General features: G+C 48.0%; 1 protein-coding gene across 3 annotated transcripts in view; it reads left to right on the top strand.

The window, feature by feature from the left end:
• The first annotated feature begins 4486 nt into the window (after positions 1-4486).
• Positions 4487-13524, top strand: part of SUN1 (Sad1 and UNC84 domain containing 1) — a 54409-nt gene continuing 45371 nt past the window's right edge. The window contains exon 1 of one of the 3 annotated variants that reach the window (XM_060078359.1): positions 4487-4532. The gene's annotated coding sequence lies outside the window, so the exon portion shown is untranslated. Of the gene's footprint in view, positions 4533-5151; positions 5176-13524 lie in introns of those variants that run through there. The other 2 variants (XM_060078362.1, XM_060078360.1) reach the window with 2 other exon arrangements.

Raw genomic sequence — 13524 nt, 5'->3', positions numbered from 1 at the left:
GTGGGATCTTCCCGGACCGGGGCACGAACCCGTGTCCCCTGCATTGGCAGGCGGACTCTCAACCACTGCACCACCAGGGAAGCCCTGAAGCAACTCTTTACTATATTCTTGTCATGCATTTAAGTTTCTTTTTTCTGTGGATTGCCTGTTCCCATCCTTTGCCCATTTTCCTATTGCATTCTTCTTTTTTTGGTGATTTGCAGGAGCTTCTTGTATATTCTAAACAGTAACTCCTTGTCTTTTAAAGATGGCAGATATCTTCTGACCTGTCACTTGTCTGCTGGCTTGTTCGTGGTATCTTTATTGAGCAGACATCTTTCATTTTGATGTAATCAGATCCATCAATGTTTCATCATAAGGTCTGTGCTTTTGAGGTTTGTTTTAAGAAATCTTTCCCCACCCCTGGGAAACAGAGCCTCCTTCATTATCTTCTTTTGACATCTTAGTGTTTCTTTTTTTTTTTAATTTAATTTTTTTATTTATTTAATTTTTGGCTGCGTTGGGTCTTTTTTTTTTTTTTTTTTTGCTGTACGCGGGCCTCTCACTGTTGTGGCCTCCCCCATTGCGGAGCACAGGCTCCGGACGCACAGGCCCAGCGGCCATGGCTCACGGGCCCAGCCGCTCCACGGCATGTGGGATCTTCCCAGACCGGGGCACGAACCCGTATCCCCTGCATCGGCAGGCGGACTCTCAACCACTGCGCCACCAGGGAAGCCCTGCGTTGGGTCTTTGTTGCTGCACGAAGGCTTTCTCTAGTTGTAGCGAGCAGGGGCTACTCTTCGTTGCGGCACGCGTGCTTCTCATTGCGGTGGCTTCTCTTGTTGCGGAGCACGGGCTCTAGGTGCGCGTGCTTCAGTAGTTGTGGCGTCCAGGCTTAGTTGCTCCGCGGCACGTGGGATCTTCCCGCACCAGGGCTCGAACTCACATCCCCTGCATTGGCAGGCGGATTATCAACCACTGCACCACCAGGGAAGCCCCCCTAGTGTTCCTTTTCATTTAGGTGTTCATTCATCTGGAATCTAGTTTTATTTCTTTAAAAATAAAATTTCAATGAGAAAATGGCAAAATATTAGTAGTTGTTAATTTAGGACAGTGGATCAGTGTGCATATTACTGTACTTTTTCCATAGTTTAACATTTCTAAACTTCTAAAATTTCTAAAACTTTCTCAGTATTTTGTGCAAAATACAGGTAAAGTCAAATAAGAAAACAATTTACGATGCCCCACTTGGATAGAATCACTGGCAATTTTCTGTGCCGTGTGTGTGTGTGTGTGTGTGTGTGTGTGTGTGTGTCTGTCTGTCTGTCTGTCTATACACACATGGAATCATATAGAACCTACATTTTTCAGTTAACAGCTTGTCATTTCCTGAGTACATTTCATGCCCCGTCTCTGCACATATGACACTGTGAGCGCTGTTTTCTTTTTCAAGGAAAACTAGCTTTGTTCTTGGAGTTATCTCTTCCCTCCCGTGATTTAATTCCGTAAGACGTCAGGCTCCAGGTTAGCTTCCTGCACTGTGATTGTCTCACCCAACTACCTGTCACCTGAAGAATTATTTTGTTTTTCCATCTAGAAACCAGTGTTTCCACCCATTTTGCTTTCTTGAATAGTGAATTCTCACTGTAAGCATAAGACACACGCACAAACACACGTATCTGTTATGCAAGGCTCTTCCCACTGGAAAGTAGGTGTGTCAGGTGGGCAGCAAACTTGATTTTCAGTGGTGGATCCCAACACCTACTAAGTACGGGGCACACAGTAGGCATGCAGTAAACATATGTTAAATTAATGTGGTCTCAGTAAGAAGGAAGACTGGGAGTAAGTGCCCAAGAAGCTGCCCAGGTGAGCACGCTGGGGTCGAAGTCAAGGGGCACAGGTGGGCACAGGTGGGGAAGACTTCGTGGAGTAGGGCCACAGCAAGAAGGAGACGGAAGGCGGAAAGCATGGGAGCCAGGGCCAGCATGGCGAGGGGCGGGAGGACTCCCAACGCCCCTGACGGTGCCTATGGGGAAGTCTCTCCCTGCTTGGGCCTCGGCCTCCAGAGGAGCAGGGCTGGCTGCTCTCCAGGTGTCTGTGGCTGTGCTGAAGGGCCCGGAGCAGCTGCAGTGCCAGGTGAACTCATTCACACCCACCCACCGGTACAGACCGACACCAACCAGCTGAAGCCGGCCGAAGCCAGCACAAATGAGATGGAAGTTGTCAGGGTGGGCACAGTCCCTCCAGAGAAGACCTCCAGGCCTCACCTGAGTCGGCACCAGGGGGGTCTGTCCCTGGTTGCAGCCTCTTTCCCCGCAGGTGGAGGAGACAAGAGCAGAGAGAGTCATGGGTTCCCTCCCATCACTGTGTGCTGGAGGTGGGGGGCTGTCAGCTACTGCTTCCTCCATCAGGGCATCTTGTCCTGCTTGTTTCCTCTTGCTGGTGAGTGTTCTAAGGGCCTGTTTCTGTTGTTTTTTTGCCAGGGACATTTCCCCGTCCCCCCGTGTCCCGCCCCCCACCCCGGCTGCTCCCCACTCCCCAGCCTGGAGGCCTAAATGGTGAGCCCAGCCTTGGTGCTCACCTTCACCAAGGCTGAGAGGCATTCAGATTCCGGATTCTGAGCTGGGGCGGGAGCAGGTGGGGCTGAAGCGATTTGAGAGGCTGCTGGCCTTGCCTCGCACCACCACGGGCCCAGGATGGGGAGCACGGGCTTCTACTCTCAAAGGCTTTCTCGTGCCTTTCCCGACGCTGCCTGCTCATCCTCTGCTGTTCCTCTCAAACTTGGTGGGACCCTCAGGATTTCGTGAGCTTCCTTTCATCATGTACTGGGGGTCCCATGGAGCCCCGCCAGTATCTCATCCCCTCCTTTGGCCTTATGGCATGTGGCTTTGCACCCTTCCCTGTTCGTTGTTGCCAGCGAAATATCTTTTCTTCTTTTAAGCTGGTCTTGGTTATTTCGTAATTATCGGGAGGAAGAAGATTGATTCTGTGCTCTGCCTTCCGTGTGGAATCCTTACCCAGAAGTGTCCGCGGATGTCTACACTGCTGTCCACTAGAAACACCATGAGTGCCACCTATGAAATCTCACATTTTCTAGTAGCTGCATTAAAAACGCAGAAACAGATGAAATTAATTTGATAACGTTTTATTTAACCAACATATCCAAAATATTACAACTTAACACATAAGCAATATTTTAAAATATTAGTGAGGTATTTTGCCTTCTTTTTCATACTTAGTCTTCAAAATTCTGTTTTATACACACACAGCTCACCTCAGTTCAGGCTAGCCACGTTTCCAGTGATCAACAGTTACATGTGGCCAGTAGCTACTATAGACAACACAGACCTAGACTTAATCCGGATCTTTCTTCTCCTCAATCCACCCCCCGCCACCCCCAGGCAACACTCAAAAAACACAGCCTTCTTGCCTCTCTCTGCCAGTGCTCCTGTTGGTCACCTACCCTGCTTATGAAACACCTACCGGCATCTGTAAAATTTATACCAGGGATGAGACTTCCTACAAGCTCAGCTAAAGACACAGCCCCTGTGCTGTGAGTTAATAAATTAAGAGAAGAAAAAGGCCATCCTTTTTCTTCATAAACCCTACAAGGACTGGCAGCTAACATTGCATTAGTCCATTGCCATGACTGTAATAAATATGTTCTCATTAAAATGGCCCTTGCAACTGGATTTTCCTTTTCAGCGCTGGAAGTCTTTTCCTGAGCGGGCAGTGTGGTAGGCTCTTCCCGCCCTCAGCCGCCCTCTAACCCGCTGGAGGCGCGTTTCCTCTTTTGTAAAGTAGGATCATAATAGCTTCTTTATCTACCTGGCAAGTCGGTTGTGAAACTTAAAGAGATAGTAAAGGGCGGGGCTCAGCCACTGCAAAACCCCACCCCAAAGTGGCCTGTTGTTATCTGTGTGGTCCGTGGATGGAGGAGCCTGCAGGTCAGGAAGGCGCAGGTGTCCTCGGCAGGCCCCGGGGCAGCAGCCGGAGGGCCCAGCTCCGCCACGTCCCGCCTCGGAGGAGCGCACCTGCGGCCCGGCGCGCACACCTGGGGACACGGGCGGAGCTCGGAGACCGCACAGTTACTGGGTGTGGGGGGCGGGGGCTCGAGGACAGCCACGGAGCGCAGGGACGGGTGTTGCGGGGATGGCGGCCACGGCGCGGGACGGCCTGGCTGTTGCCGGCCGAGACCCGGGTCCTCCTCTGGACAAACACCCTCCCTGAGACTGGAGCCCCTCCGCCCCTCCTCCCGGCTCTCTCGCCCCGCCCCCTCCACGCCGCGCACCGCCTCTGAGCCCCGCCCATTTCCCCGCCCCACGGCTCGACAACAGTTCTCGATTGGCTGGGCGCCTAGGTAGGCCGCCTCCGCATTGGCCGAGGAGCTTCGAGTGGCGCGCCCGTGATTGGTGGACGTCCGCGTTTCTCCCAGGCGAGGCGCGCGATTGGCTGGCAGAGGCACGGTCTGCGGGGCCTGGGCGGTGCAGACGAGGCCTCAGGCAGAGGCTGCTGGGGGGGGCGGCGGCGGCGGCGGCGGCGGCGGGAGGCAGGTGAGCTGCAGCCGGGGGTCGGGGCGGGGGTCCGGGCGGAGTGGGGCCGGGGCCCGGGCGTCCCTCGTGGCGGGCGCGGGTTGGGGCGAGCTGCGGTCCCCGTTAGGGCTGCCAACGGCCGCGGCGCTTCAGCCCCGCTGCCCCCGCGCCCCCCTCTCAGCCTGGCGTCGCCGCCCCGGCGCCTCAGTCCCCTCCCCCTCAGCCCGCTCCTCCTCAGTCCGCTGCCCCCAGGCGCCCTCTGCCTCACCCGGTCCTTCAGCGCCCCCGCGCCCCCTCCCCAACCCGGGCGCGCCCCCGTCAGCTCCCCTCCCCCCACCACGGCGCCTCCTCCCCGGCCCGCCGACCCCCTCCTGCCGGCACCCGGCGCGGCCCCGGGACGTCGCACACCACGCCGGCTGCCCGGCTCGCATGCCCGGGCTCGGCGCTCTGCCCGGGGGTCGCGCGTGCCGGTCGCTGCCCGCGGAGGCCGCTGACGTCGGGCGGGCCCAGCTCGGTGCCGGGTCCTGTGCCAGGTCCTCCGTTGCACGACCCGTTCCCTCGCTCCGCCCTCCCAGCTCGGAAACGTGAGCGGTTCGGGTCTATTTTCGTCCATTTCGCTGGACGCTTCAGAGTTCCTTCAAGTCTGGAAACGCGGGACGGTTAGGTAGTTCTGGGGAATTTTCTCAGTTTATTTGGTTTGACAATTCTCTCTTTTTTCTTAATCTTTTTTCTGTGTGTTTTGGAAATGCTACTGTATTGGGGCACGGGACCTCTTGGACCGGTTTTCTATTTTTTCAGCTTTCTCTCCCACTTTCCAGTTTTGTCTTCTTGTTCGACTTTCTAGATTCTTCAGTTTTCTAACTCATGTGTTGAGCGTTTTATTTGGGCCATCAAATTTAAAATTTTCCAGAGGTTTTTGGTGGTTATTGTTTTTCCTCTAAAACTTAGTAACATGTTCTTGTTTCTGAATGCCGTGGCGTCGCAGTCTCCGTCCGTGGCCTAAGTGTTCGCTGGCTTGAGCCCGCCTGTCCTGAAACGTCAGGTGATCTTGATTGAACTCGCATAGCTGAGAGCGGGACCCCGCCCAGCCCTTCGGAAGTTCTCTGCTCCTGCGCTGGTCCTGTCACTGTTGGCTAGGAAGACGGGTGGGGTTACCTCGAGGGACGCTCAGTGTCATTGTCTTTAGGTCCTTTTACTGGACTTGTTAGATTCCCAAAGGCGGGGTTTCCAGCCTCCTGCCTCGTTTTAGAAGTCAGGTAGAAGAGTGGGGCTGTGGCCTCCACCAATGAGCAAGGAAGTGCTCACTTATCCCCCTTTACAGGAAGGCATTCTAGAACTCAGCTGTGCCTCTTCCCCTCTGGTCTAGAGGGCCCTTGGCTTTATGCCCCACTCTTTGTTCGGGGGAGGCCGGAAGGGGATCCATGCAGAGTAGCCAACTGCTTTCTTTTTAATTGTGGTAAAAATACACAGTATAAAATTTATGTTTTTAACCTGTGCTGTTCCTTGGCATTAAGTATGTTCACAGTACTGTGCAACCATCCCCACTATCTAGTTCCACAACTTTTTTTATCACCCTGAATGGAAACCCTGTACCCATTATCCGCTGCTCCTAGCCTCTGGCAACAACTAGTCTTTCTTCTGTCTCTGTGCATGTGCCTGTTGTGGATTTTCTATGTAAATGGATTCATACAGTATGTGGCCTTTTGTGTTGACTTCTTTCACTTAGCATAATGTTTTCAAGGTTTACCCATGTTGTAGTGTGTGTCAGAACTTCATTTTTCTTTACAACTGAATAATATTCCATTGTATGAATATATCCCAATTTGCTTATCCATTCATCTGTTAATGGACATTGGAGTTGTTTCCACTTTTTGCCTATTATGAGTAATGCTGCTGTGAACATTTGTATACAAGTTTTTGTTGGAGCACCTGTTTTCATTCTTGCGGTATATCTTGATAACTAGGAGTGGAATTGCTGGGTCATGTGGTCATTCTATGTTTAACTTATAGAGGAACCACCAAACTGTTTTCCACAGTAGCTGCACCGTTTTACATTCCCACCAGCAGTGTGAGAGGGTCCCGATTTCTCCATATCCTCTCCAACACTTATTTTCCATTTCGTTTTAGTATGGCCATCCTAGTGGCTGTGAGGTGGTGTCTCATTTTGATTTTGATTTGCATTTCTTTAATGACTGATGATGTTGAGCAACTTTTTATGTACTTGTTGGCCATTTATATATCTTTGGAGAAATGTCCATTCCAGTCCATCGTCCATTTTTTAATTGGGTTGTTTGTCTTTTCGTTGACTTGTAAGAGTTCTTTATGTCTCCTAATACTACACCCTTATCAGATACATGATTTGTGTGTACTTTCTTTCATTATTTGGGCCGTCTCTTCACTCTGTTGATAGTGTCCTTTGATGCACAAAAGTTTTAATTTTGATGAAGGCAAATTTATCTACTTTCTCTTTTGTTGCTCATGCTTTTGGTGTCATATCTAAGAAACTGTTGCCAAATCCAAGGTTGTGAAGGTAAATCTCTATGTTCTTTTTTAAAATATTTAAATATTTATTTATTTTAAAATATTTATTTTAAATAAATATATAAATATTTTTAAATAAATAAATATTTATTTATTTTGGCTCAGTATTTGTGGCATGCAGGCTCAGTAGTTGTCGCTCACGGACTTAGTTGCTCCGTGGCATGTGGATCTTCCCAGACCAGGACTCGAACCCGTCTCCTCTGAATTGGCAGGCAGATTCTTAACCACTGCACCACCAGGGAAGTCCGAGGAATTGTTTTCTTAATTTCATTTTTAGATTGTTCATTGCTAGTAAATAGAAATAAAATAGAAATTCAACTATTTTTGTGTGTTGATCTTAGTTCTAATAGTTTTTTGTGAATTCTTTAGGATTTTTTGTATATGAGATCACGTCATCTGTGAATAGAGGTAGTTTTTTTTTTTTTTTTTTTTTTTGCTGTACGCGGGCCTCTCACTGCTGTGGCCTCTCCCGTTGCGGAGCACAGGCTCTGGACACACAGGCCCCGCGGCCATGGCTCGCGGGCCCAGCCGCTCCGCGGCATGTGGGATCCTCCGGGATCGGGGCACGAACCCGTGTCCCCTGCATCGGCAGGCGGACTCTCAACCACTGCGCCACCAGGGAGGCCCTAGAGGTAGTTTTACTTCTTCCTTTCCCAGTTTGTTTTTTCTTTTTTTTTTGGCTGCATTGGGTCTTCGTTGCTGCATGCAGGCTTTCTCTAGTTGTGGTGAGCGGGGGCTACTCTTTGTTGCGGTGCGTGGGCTTCAGTAGTTGTGGCACATGGGCTCAGTAGTGGCTCACGGGCTCTAGAGCGCAGGCTCAGTAGTTACGGCACACGGGCTTAGTTGCTCCGTGGCATGTGGGATCTTCCCGGACCAGGGCTCGAACACATGTCCCCTGCATTGGCAGGCGGATTCTTAACCACTGTGCCACCAGGGAAGTCCTTCCTTTCCAGTTGGGATGCCATCTATTTCTTTTTCTTGCCTAATTGCTCTGGCTAGAATTCCAGTGCAACCTTGAATAGCAGTGGTGAAAACAATGTCTTTGTTTTGTTTCTGATTTTAGGGGAAAGCTTTCAGCTTTTCACCATTGACTGTGGTGTTAGCTGTGGGTTTTAGTAAATGCCCTTGCCTGATTGAGGAAGTTCTCTTCTATTTCTAGTTTGTTGAATGTTTTTGTCATGAAAGAGTTGGATTTTAACAGGTGCTTTTCCTGTACCAGTTGAGATGATCACGTGGTTTTGCCTAACTGCTTCTTAGACAGACTCTCCTCATTTGACTTGTCCTGTATTTTGATCCCACTCTACGTCCTTACTCCCAAATGTTCACAGGTGTCACTATCTTAAGCCTTTGGGGTTCTGTGATGAAAATTGGGTTATTTCTAAGTGTTCCTCACTGCAGGCTTATCACCTTTTTCTGGCCTAAGTCAGTTTTCATTCATCCGTTTGCTTTCTAGTTTTTGAGTTTCTTGCTTTTGTTTTTTCTCCCTTTCAATAAATGCCAGGCACTTTTGGTAGAGGTGGTGATAGGATGAAACCATCCTTCAGCATTGCAGCACCTGCCCTTACCTCAGTATTTCAAGGTGAGGTGAGAGCCCAGGGAATTGCAGGGCATTTCGTAGGGCCCACTGCTGATTCAGGCTAAGTGTCCTGAGCACGTCCCAAATTTGAGCGCCCACATTGGGGTTTGCAGGGCAGTGGGAACAAGACAGTGATGCCAGCCAAGCACAAGTGGTGTTGCTGTGAATATTTTGGTCGGTAGTTATACTCAATGCCACCTGCAGGAAGGTTGCAGTATTATTTCGTTGCCTGAAAACACCTTCATTTTCTTCCTCCTCTTCTTCCTAAATTTGGAACTCATTGCTATTTTTGGACAGCTTAGCCCACTCAATTTCCAGTTTGAAGAGACTAGGCCTGCTGCATTTGAAACTGTTTACTTCCTTTGGGCCAAAATAAACTTAGGATTGATAGAAGAAAAGTACAGACCATGATGTTGCTGTTTATAACATGCTATTTATTATAATCACATGTTGTAATTGACTCTACTTCATTAAGTGACTTGTGTGATTCATTAGTCAGTTTTGTAGTTTGAATTATATCTGTAATAGTGCTTGTTAGTTGGGTGCTTTGTTTTTCATTTAGTTGCATAGGGGCATTCAGTGAATGGTCACTGGCTGCGAATTTTAGTTGAGGAACTAAGAACCATGTGACGGACGGTTTTCGACATTTGTGCGGAATAAAACTGCAGGTGCCAGACTTCAGTAGTGTGAGAGTGATCAAGTGTAGATCAGTGATTCCCATTGGGGCATGAGGGGCTCCCCAGGGGCATGTATGGCTTGAAAACAAAGCAGTGCTTTGCCTAGTTGCTTTGGTCTTAAGTCATTCTACTTGCTTTGTTTGATCTTTATTTAACATTATTGGAAGATGGGAACTATATGTAGAATATGAAAAACGTCAATTTAAAGGTTTCTTTACTTGCTATTTATGCTTCAAACCTTTTTAGTACTAGAGAGTGCTCACTTTAGCCAAGTACTTCACATGTGGGAGGACAGCATTAAAGGGTGATCTCAGAAATGGTGTGGGTTAACTGTCTACATTTATAGTAGAAATAAAATCCTGTAATTGTTGTTTCTTATTGTTCCCAATTATAGTTGGAAATGAAACAGAGTGGATGCCACTGTTCTGTTTAGATGAGGAAACGTAAGAAGTGCTTCAGATTCATTAGAAGGAGTAAGGAGGCCACATACATGGGGCCCTCACTGATCATCACGAATTCATCTGGCACTTGGGGCGTGGTTTTTCCAGGACGTTGTCAGACGTGGAGCGACAGAGGGATGAGGGGAACCCAAGAATATTTTCGGGTTTTAAGGCAAAGCAACATGATGGCAATGAGTTCTCCCATTTCTCTGGGCACCTGTGAGATGTTCATTGGCTCTGCAAGTCAGGGTTAGCGCCTACCCTCAGCGAGTTCATGGTCTAGTTGGAGAGAAAGACTCTTTAATAAACAAATACTACAATTTCTGTTAAGTGGTAAATGCCAGGGAGCACTAAAATTGGCACCTAACTTGGATATGTGGGTTGGGGGCATCCAGGAGAGCTTCCTGGAGGTGGTATCTCAGATATAGCCTAAGGATGAGTAGAAGTTAGCTGGGAGTGATTGGGGTGGAAAGAGAACAAGGGATTGGGGAATCAGGAATCAGGAGGGCACCCCAGACAAGGAGAGAGCACAGGAGCAGTATGTAAATGGGGTGGGGGGAGAGGGTTACCTGAGGCCAGGTTCTCAGTGAAGCTGCGATATGGGTGGTGGGAGACAGAGAAGTGGGGTGTTGGACAGAGGGTTTACTTGCAGGTGCTGGGAAGCCGTGGTGGGATCTGAAGGGAGGGAGATGGTCAGGTCTCTTTTTAGGTGGACTGTTCTGGCAGTTTTCTGGTTTGAGGCAAGACTGGAGACGGGAATTAAGGGCGCTCCCTCACAGGAAGCCAGCCAGAGATGGTGCAGCAGGGGACCAGCTGGAGGGAGGGCGCTGCTGTTCTGAAGTCGGGGGAGCAGTTGGATGTATTGAATTTAGCTACTTGTGGGTGACTTGCAGAAATGCTCCACGAGAAGTAAAATCAGATGCCTACCTCAGTGTATACAGAGGAATTGCAAATGGATTCGATGAATTAAAAACGGTGGGAAATGTGAAAGTCAAGTCAGTAAGAGTAGTAGAATCCATGACACACTATTCATGTGTTCTTGGATTAGGAAGGCCTTGCTTTTTTTCTTTTTAATTTTGCATTGTTTTGATTCTTTTTTTTTAACAGAAACTTTAAATCCACATATTATCAAGGGAATTTATTATTTTTTAAAATTTATTTTATTTTTTTAGTTATTTTTGGCTGCATTAGGTCTTCGTTGCTGCACACAGGCTTTCTCTAGTTTCAGTGAGCGGCGTGTACTCTTTGTTGCGGTGCATGAGCTTCTCATTGCGGTGGCTTCTCTTGTTGTGGAGCACGGGCTCTAGGCACGCGGGCTCTAGAGTTCAGGCTCAGTAGTTGTGACGCACGGGCTTAGTTGCTCCGCGACATGTGGGATCTTCCCGGACCAGCGATCGAGTCCCCTGCATTGGCAGGCGGATTCTTAACCACTGGGCCACCAGGGAAGTCCCTAGGAAGGCCTTTCTAAGCAGGACAGGGAAGGACTGACTGTTGCAGCCCAAGTCACCATAAGTTTGTTCAGTAACAGATGGAGGCCATCCCAGGCGTGTGTGACATAACTACGGTTGATGTCCTATAAAACAGTGAGAAAAAGACAAACCTCCAGTAGGTTGAGATACAGGGCTGGCCTTCGCCTGTCAGAGTGGCCCTGCAGAGTTGACCACTTCCGGTGTTGGGAGGAGCGCTGTCAGGTTAGGGGTCCCAGAAGCACCACCCAGCATTGCTGCCAGAAGGCACTCGCTGTCACTTGCTGTCGCTGAGCTCTTTCCAGTGGAAGAGCCGTGCGTAGCTCTCCTAACTGTACCAGTTGTAAGAAAATTCAGAGCACTCTAGGTTTGAAGCAATACATAAAACCGTGTGGTTCATGTTTTCTGTATTCTAAGAAGAAAGACCCTTTACAGTAACATGCATAAAGTAAATTGGCTTTTGCTGAAACACTGAAACAAATTTCACTGTAAGAGGAAATGCAGCTTTTATTTAAAAGATTGGGAGCACATATCATTGGGAGATGTAGGCGTGTGATACTGCATCTTCACGTAGAAGGAATTATTTTCCCTAAAACTCAGCTATTAGGTAAACAGACCCATCTAGCCTGCATCTTTTCCTGTTTCATTTCCAAAAAAAAGGAAACTGAGAAAGCCCCCGCTCCTCTGACGTCTCTCCCTGTGACAAGAAAGAAAAAAAAAAGAAAAAAGAAACATTGGATCTTGGCTAGAAACTGTCAGTACCTAGTTGCTGCAGAAAATAACTGACTCCTGTTGAGTGTTTTCATCCTTGTGCCAGGAAGCGCTGAGCGGGTTAGGTGTGGTAACCGGTTGAATCCTGCAGCAACACTGAGAGTCAGGTGCCACGTAGAGTGAGTAATGGTACCAAGGGTTCTAACAGCTGAGTAAGAACCCTGCAGGTCTGGCTGCCCCGCACTGCTTCACAATGAAGGCCTTTTTTTTTTTTTTTTTTTTTAAATAATAGTTACTGAGTTAATTGTTTAAATTATAAGACCAAAACCTACTCTTTTTTTTTTTTACTTTTTATTTTATATTGGAGTATAGTTGATTAACAGTGTTGTGTTAGTTTCAGGTGTACAGCAAAGTGATTCAGTTATTCATATGCATGTATCTATTCTTTTTCAAATTCTTTTCCCAGTTAACAAAACCTACTCTTTAAAAAATGTTGAATAGTACCCGAGGGGGTAAGTGAAAAGTAGAAATCCCATTCTCTGTAATTTTACCATTAAGTTTAGTGTAGTAATTTTCTGAAGTTTTAAAAATATATTCAAGTATATATATAACATGTATAGCATTCTGTAAAGGTCTTTCAAATATTTTTAGGTTATAGTCATTTGTTTCTCATTTGCAGTTTTAAATAACGAGTTCATTTTTAAGGACTCTCACTTAGTATAAATCATAGTTTTGCATAAACTAACAATGTTTTGCTTCCTTAAAATGAAAACAGGTATGTGAGGCTTATTCCTGTTTGTTATGTTGTGGAAGTAATTAACACTGAACATGATATTTGGAAAACAATCATTTCTAACCCATTTTATGATTTTTTTAATCTGTAGGAAAAATAACTTAATTTTTTTAGTCTCTCCGTTATGCAGTTTTAACAGGATTAAGTCTGAGCAGAGTAATTATGTTAAGGTTTAGTACTCTGGGCTTCCCTGGTGGTGCAGTGGTTAAGACTCCGTGCTTCCACTGAAGAGGGCATGAGTTCAATCCCTGGTCAGGGAACTAAGATCCCGCATGCCACGTCGCAAAGCCAAAAAAAAAAAGAGATTTAATATTGATACTAAATTTTAAAGGGCACCTCTGAATTTTAGTTTTAAAATTCTCTACAAGGCATGTAACAATGGAACACCTGATTGCGCAGGTGCGCGTTGAAAACCAAGCCCTGGGTGATGAAGAGTTGGCAGGGGTGGAGCTGGACTGCGTTTGCGGGTGCAAGGCCCTGAGGGGCCCCCGTGGGCCTGTGCTGTCAGCTCCGGGGGCCCTCGGAGACGGCTCTGTGGCAGATGGCAGTGTCTGGAGCTGCGCCCAGAGTGGGGAGGAGGGTGCTGCCTGGAGCTGTCCCCTTGGACGGCTGTGCTTTCTGTGGGCGGGTTGCAGTGCTGATGGTGGATTTGGATGGGGCCAACGAGGTTGGTCTGTGCAGGTTGCTCCTGAGTATTTCTGCCGGGGAAGCCGTGTCAGCCTGTGTCAGCCGGGCTCGCTTCTAATCTCAGCCTACTTGGTCAGCGATCCCATCAGTTCATAGAAAGCTTGATTTGTAACATGCTCGTC

The sequence above is a fragment of the Mesoplodon densirostris genome, chromosome 16 (assembly GCF_025265405.1).
Source record: "Mesoplodon densirostris isolate mMesDen1 chromosome 16, mMesDen1 primary haplotype, whole genome shotgun sequence".
Classification (NCBI taxonomy): domain Eukaryota; kingdom Metazoa; phylum Chordata; class Mammalia; order Artiodactyla; family Ziphiidae; genus Mesoplodon; species Mesoplodon densirostris.
This window is presented reverse-complemented; position numbering and strand designations above follow the sequence as displayed.